Genomic DNA, 6604 nt, shown 5'->3' with positions numbered 1-6604 from the left:
ATCCTTTGAGTCAATTGGAGGTGTACCTGTGGATGGATTTCAAGGCCTACCTTAAAACTAAGTGTCTCTTTGCCTGACATCATGGGAAAATCCAAAGAAATCAGCCAAGACCTCCGGAAAAAAACTGTAGACCTCCGCAAGTCTGGTTCATCCTTGGGAGCAATTTCCAAACGCCTGAAGGTACCATGTTCATCTGTACAAACAATAGTACGCAAGTATAAACACCATGGGACCATGCAGCTGTCATACCGCTCAGGAAGGAGACACGTTCGGTCTCCTAGAGATGAACATGCTTTCGTGCGAAAAGTGCCAATCTATCCCAGAACAACAGCAAAGGACCTTATGAAGATGCTGGAGGAAACCGGTACAAAAGTATCTATATCCACAGTAAAACAAGTCCTATATCAACATAACCTGAAAGTCCGCTCAGCAAGGAACAATCTAGTGCTCCAAAACCGCCATAAAAAAGCCAGACTACGGTTTGCAACTGCACATGGGGACAAAGATCGTACTTTTTGGAGAAATGTCCTCTGGTCTGCTGAAACAGAAATAGAACTGTTTGGCCATAATGACCATTGTTATGTTTGGAGGAAAAAGGGGGAGGCTTGCAAGCGAACAACACCATCCCAACCGTGAAGCACGGGGGTGGCAGCATCATGTTGTGGGGGTGCTTTGCTGAAGAAGGGAATGGTGCACTTCACAAAATAGATGCCATCATGAGGCGAGAAAATTGATATATTGAAGCAACATCTCAAGACATCAGTCAGGAAGTTGAAGCTTGGTCGCAAATGGGTCTTCCAAATGGACAATGACCCCAAGCATACTTCCAAAGTTGTTGCAAAATGGCTTAACAACAACAAAGTCAAGGTATTGGAGTGGCCATTACAAAGCCTTGACCTCAATCCCATAGAAAATGTGTGGGCAGAACTGAAAAAGCGTGTGCGAGCAAGGAGGTCTACAAACCTGACTCAGTTACACCAGCTCTGTCAGGAGGAATGGGCCAAAATTCATCCAACTTATTGTGGGAAGCTTGTAGAAGGCTACCCAAAATGTTTGACCCAAGCTAAACACTTTAAAGGCAACGCTGGCAAATACTAATTGAGTGTACGTAAACTTCTGACCCACTGGGAATGTGATGAAAGAAATAAAAGCTGAAATAAATCATTCTCTCTACTATTATTCTGACATTTCACATTCTTAAAATAAAGTGGTGATCCTAACTGTCCTTAAACAGGACATTTTTACCAGGATTAAATGTCAGGAATTGTGAAAAACTGAGATTAAATGTATTTGGCTAAGGTGTATGTAAACTTCTGACTTCAACTTTATGTAAATAATGTATTTCAGTTTGCATTTTTTTTCCCTAAAACCTGTTTTGGCTTTGTCATTATGGGGTATTGTGTGTAGGTTGAGGAAGATTTAAAAAAAAATAATCAATTTTAGGATAAGGTTGTAATGTAACAAAATGTCTGAATGCACTGTATGTCATCTGTGGCTTATTTTCCCGCTATACTCGACTTGAGTTTGTTGAATCACTCATGTGATCTTCCTGTCAAGTTTTGTGTCCCCTCGGGCCTATGTGGCGGGGGAGATCTTCGTGGGCTATATACTCAGCCTTGTCTCAGGGTGGTAAGTTAGTGTCCTGTTGACTCTACCTTGTCTCGAACCTGCTGCTTCGACTCTCTCTCGCTCTCTCTCTCTCTCTCTCGGAAAATGCATGTGTTAATAGTTTTGTGTTAACAGTATTGCTCATCTTAAATAGATCTGTACAACTCTGACCATTGTTTATGGCTGATTATTTGCAGCTACTACAGGAGGTTGGTGGCACCTTAAATAAGGAGAATGGGCTCGTGGAAATGTCTGGAGCGGAATTGGTGGAATGGTATCAAATACATCCATTCCATTCACTCGTTTCCAGCCATTATTATGAGCCGTCCTTCTCTCAGCAGCCTCCACTGCCTTCTACATGCTCATTCCTGTTTACCACTCCCTGCAAAACAGTTCTTGGGAAACAGAGAGAAACTCCAGCTGTTGCAGGAACTCCCCCCTCCCAAATCTTTCTCAAGAACATCTTCGGAAGAACTCCAGAAACACATATATATACCATATTTCCAAACACAGGCAACAATCCAAAATTGATAGTCATAATATGGCCTGACGAGTCCTGGCTGTCGATTGTTTTGGACATCATACACAACATGAACACAGGAACACCCCTGTATGATTAGCTGCTTGACATTTACTTTAAGGGATGTGCTTTCACAAGGTATGTTTAGTATGCTGCCCAAAACATTTGTTTTTCACTCACACACACACACACACACACACACACACACACACACACACACACACACACACACACACACACACACACACACACACACACACACACACACACACACACAAACCGCACTGAGGGAGTAGAAGTCATTCTGTTGGAGCACAGTGCTCTGTAAGGTCAGTGTGACCCGTCTCTCCCTGTATAGCAGGGTGTTCTACTAGTCAGTGATCCTGGTCCTCATCACTGCCTGCGTGTGTGGCCTGGATCTCAAATACCCTCTGCAAAGCGTCTGCTCTTAAAAAAAAACATTCAAAACTGTTTCCCACCATAAGCGTATCAAATGCGGCGATATATATTTGGCTCACATCTCATGTTTTACTCTTCTCTGTGAAAGTTAGATATAATCAACTGCACCGCAGAGTTTCTAGCTGCACTTGTTCAAGGCATGGCAGTTGTTCTCACATTTTTGTGAATGAGTCAGACAGACTAATTAGAGAGGGCGGACAGCTATCCCAGCTATCCACTCCAGCACTTTCACATCTGTGACGGATCCAATAGTTGGCCAGCCAGCCAGCCACCCTCCTACTGCAACAAGCCAGTACATGGGAGAGCTGCCTGAGAGGAAGGCTGGCTATAGTGTGGGAGATAACTAAGTCAATGTTTGCCTACAGCATGCCTCAGGGGTTTCCAAGGCAGGAATGAAAAGTCTCAGGGTGACCCTGACTCCTTGGGGCTGGCGCTACCTGCAGTGTCCCCATCCCCGCCTGCGGGAGTGCAGCATTCCTGCTGCCTGACTCAAAGCTCCACACATTGTGTTGGCCAGAATGGCTATTAAGGGAAAGGTCAGCTTTCTCTCTCAAGCAAACAGGCAAACAGGATGACATGGAGCGCAGGGCAGAGGGGAGGGCGTGGTGACCAGACCACAAGCAGATTCCTGTCACTCCCCTTCTGAGGCAGAGGGAGGGAGGGAGACACACATCAATAGTCAGAACGGCAACTGTCAGCATGAGCCTGTCGACTCACCCCTTGGACTCACCCATTAGTAAATAACATTGTTTATACACAAGAGGAGATGTTATTGACGGGTTGTCTTGTCTTTTAGATCTTTGTTTATGTACAATTGCTTTGGAAAACTCACTGAGGGCTCTGTTCAATCCGTATCATGGAAGTTCAGAGTTACAGCATGATTGAAATTTAAAGGTAATGTTCTCCCTTTAGCGGAGACCATGTTCACGGTAAAGGCTGCATATGCCGGCTCAATCGGAAATTACCTTTACATTTCTATTGCGCAATCTGTAACACTTCAGTAATATAGATTGAATAGAGTCCTGAGAGAGTTTTCAGAGTTTTGCATGACAGTGAACTCCTAAGCTGTATGAACATGATGTTTAGAACGGCTTTTGGTGGCATGCTGGACACATCAGCAAAACACCATATTGAACCCTAGAATAGTCTTTGTTGGAAGGAAGGCCTGCTGGGGCTGGATTCAATCCGTATCGTGGAAGATCCGCATTAAAATGTAAAGGTCATTTCATATTGAGCCGCCATATGCAGCATTTACCGTGAACCCAGTCTTTGCCAACGTGGGAACATTGCCTTTAAATGTGTATTGAGCCATAACGTGGATCTTCCGCCATAGTTCTGCAATACGGATTGAATCCAGCCACTACCACACACAGAAACAAATATGGATATCAAATCCGACTTTACTGTGCTACAATCAGAGGAGACCAGTGAGAGGAGCTATATGAGGACGGACTTATTGTAATGGCTGGAATGGAATCAACGGAATGGTATTAACCACATCAAACACATGGACACAATGTGTTCGACTCTGTTCTATTGATCCCATTCCAGCCATTACAATGAGCCTGTACTCCTGTAGCTCCTCCTACCAGCTTCCTCTGGCTACAATTGTTTAAGGCATTCTACCTCACTATTCTCTCTTCCTCTCTCTCTGTTGAAATATTTGTCATAGTCATCCCCATAACCACCCCCATGCATTCCCATCAACCCCTCCCACTAATTTCCCGTAAACTAGTGCATCACTCACTTCCTCATTCCTGTGAGAGTAGTTGAGGAGATGCCGATGTGTCAATACTTGCTTCTGCTTGTTGTTGTTCATTTGTGGCTTTCACAGTCAAGCTAACATGTACTTTGTCATACAATTACATGACTATTTATGATAAGTATGTATGCAATGTCTTCCATGTATGCAAAGTCTTCCATGCATGCAAAGTCTTCCAAGGAATGTGCCTCTGTAACTGCATTCTTAGGCTTTTTGAGTTTCATTCAAGTCTTTTATTACTCATTAAGATAGTGGAAGAGGAAGTTGGGGTTAGGAAAGTTCCAATTTACAATAATGAAGAACTTAAAAGTTGACAACAGGAATTGAACCTTGACTCGTGTGACTGTAACACATTTGTTCCTCTGAGGCTACAGCCTACCTCCAGTACACATTCAGGTCAATGGTAGTGTGATGGGCCGGATGGGTTCCTGTCTGTCTTCTGCTTGCATGTCGTTCTCCTTTCAGCCAGCCGCTCCAGTCGTTAGGACAGGATGTTATCACACTGTGATGACTGAGCAAAGAGAGTGAAGCGCGCTGGCACAGACCTTTGTCTCCACGGGATGCAACCATATTATCTGCACTTAACAGATCTACTCTAAAGGTCTTCTGCCAAATCACTGGGCATGAACACGTGGACAAGGAAATGTGCTAGTGTCAGGGGGAGAACACACAATAAAGGGAGATAACGTAGTAACAGCGCTTTGAAGCTAAAGAATAAGAGAGATCCAAATCCCTTGGTGTTCTAGTTGCTCTGTTGTCTGTGCTGGACTTTACTCCCATGACAGAGCCCTGTGTGTAGACTGTGGGGGAGGTTCCCTGAAGTGTTCCTTATTGACATGCTGACAACTGGCATTACTAACAAGACTGGTGGCCTTTCTTCAAAAATCAAACAACATATTAGGAAACACTAACATTCCCAATATGCATTTGTTTTCAGGAAAGGGAGTAAACTGGGCATATCGGTAAATACAAACGGCTGATTCTGATTCAGCCCATTGCAACACATCATCCTAAACTCCACTTCAATTTGAATGTGTGTAACATGTATTCTCCTCTCAAACTCTTGACAGAACTTTTTTCTATTTAAATCCACAGTAACACAGTGAAACTACATTGTCAATTGTCGGCTACTGTTCACTCCCGATTCTAACTGTCTGTTTGTATAGTTCCCTCTATTCTGTAGTATAACCAAGTGAAGTGACCACTCTATCCTATGGCTGAAGGAGGAGTGTTTCTGAGGGCAGCTGCTCTGCCTCCATCTGGACTTCCCTCAGGTTGGGAAGCTGCTTGATGCCCATGGACGGCAGCCACTGGACTGGGATGAGGAGCATAGTGGAGGAGCTTGGTCGGAGGGGACACAGGGTGGTGGTGGTGATTTCAGGGGTAGCAGCAGGGGGCCTTCGCAGCACTACATCACCCTGACCTCCCTGTGTGGCATTACTACCAAACCCTGACAGTGCTTAGGAACAAACCTCCTATATAACAAGAAGCTGATGCAAACCCTGACTGATCCCTTTTAGCCTGTTGGTGTCATCGTTGGAGACTCTCTCTTCATCCATAACTGCCCCCTGTGTGGTGTAGAGTTTGAGGCCAGCCAGTGCCCATTCCCTGCCTCCTATGTCCCCTCACACTACACAGACCACATGACCTTGAGACAGAGGAGTGTCCCTGCTTGAGCCCCTGTCTTGCAGATACCTGTACTCAGGAGTCAAGGCCTTCATCACACATGGAGGGATCCATGGGATCCACGAGGGGATCTGTAACGGTGTGCCCATGGTGATGATGCCCTTGTTTGGTGACCGGTGTGCCAACGTGCAGCGCATGGCAGCACAAGGCGAGGGAAAAGTCCTCAGTATTAATGATGTGACCTCAGACAAAATTCTGAAGGCCCTTAATAAGATAATCAATGACAAAACGTACAAGGAGAAGATTACGAAGCTTTGGGCCGTGCATAAGGACTGTCCTGTTAATTCCTTTTCCTGGCGATCTTCTGGAGTGAATTTATTAAGAGGCACAAAGGAGCAGATCATGTGAGGGCAGCGGCCCATGAGTTGAACTGGATTCAGTACCACTGCCTGGATCTCTTCATCCTGCTCATCATCTTAGTTATAGCTGTTGTCATGGCAACTGCCAAACCCTCAGATTCTGTTTCCACCAGTGCTGCTTTGAGAGGAATCAGTAAATAGTAGCCAAGTAGGGTTTTCTGTAAGGTGTGAATAAAATAACATAGGTTAAATGAAAGTAAAGCCTGACAG

General features: G+C 44.8%; 1 pseudogene; it reads left to right on the top strand.

Annotated features, from left to right (window-relative positions):
- The first annotated feature begins 5639 nt into the window (after window positions 1–5639).
- On the top strand, window positions 5640–6535 carry LOC106572286 (UDP-glucuronosyltransferase pseudogene; annotated as a pseudogene).
- Window positions 6536–6604: the final 69 nt, after the last annotated feature.

The sequence above is a fragment of the Salmo salar genome, chromosome 15 (genome assembly GCF_965601325.2).
Source record: "Salmo salar chromosome 15, fSalSal1, whole genome shotgun sequence".
Classification (NCBI taxonomy): Eukaryota; Metazoa; Chordata; class Actinopteri; order Salmoniformes; family Salmonidae; genus Salmo; species Salmo salar.
The sequence above is the reverse complement of the archived record's forward strand: the minus strand, read 5'-3'. Positions and strand labels throughout refer to the sequence as shown.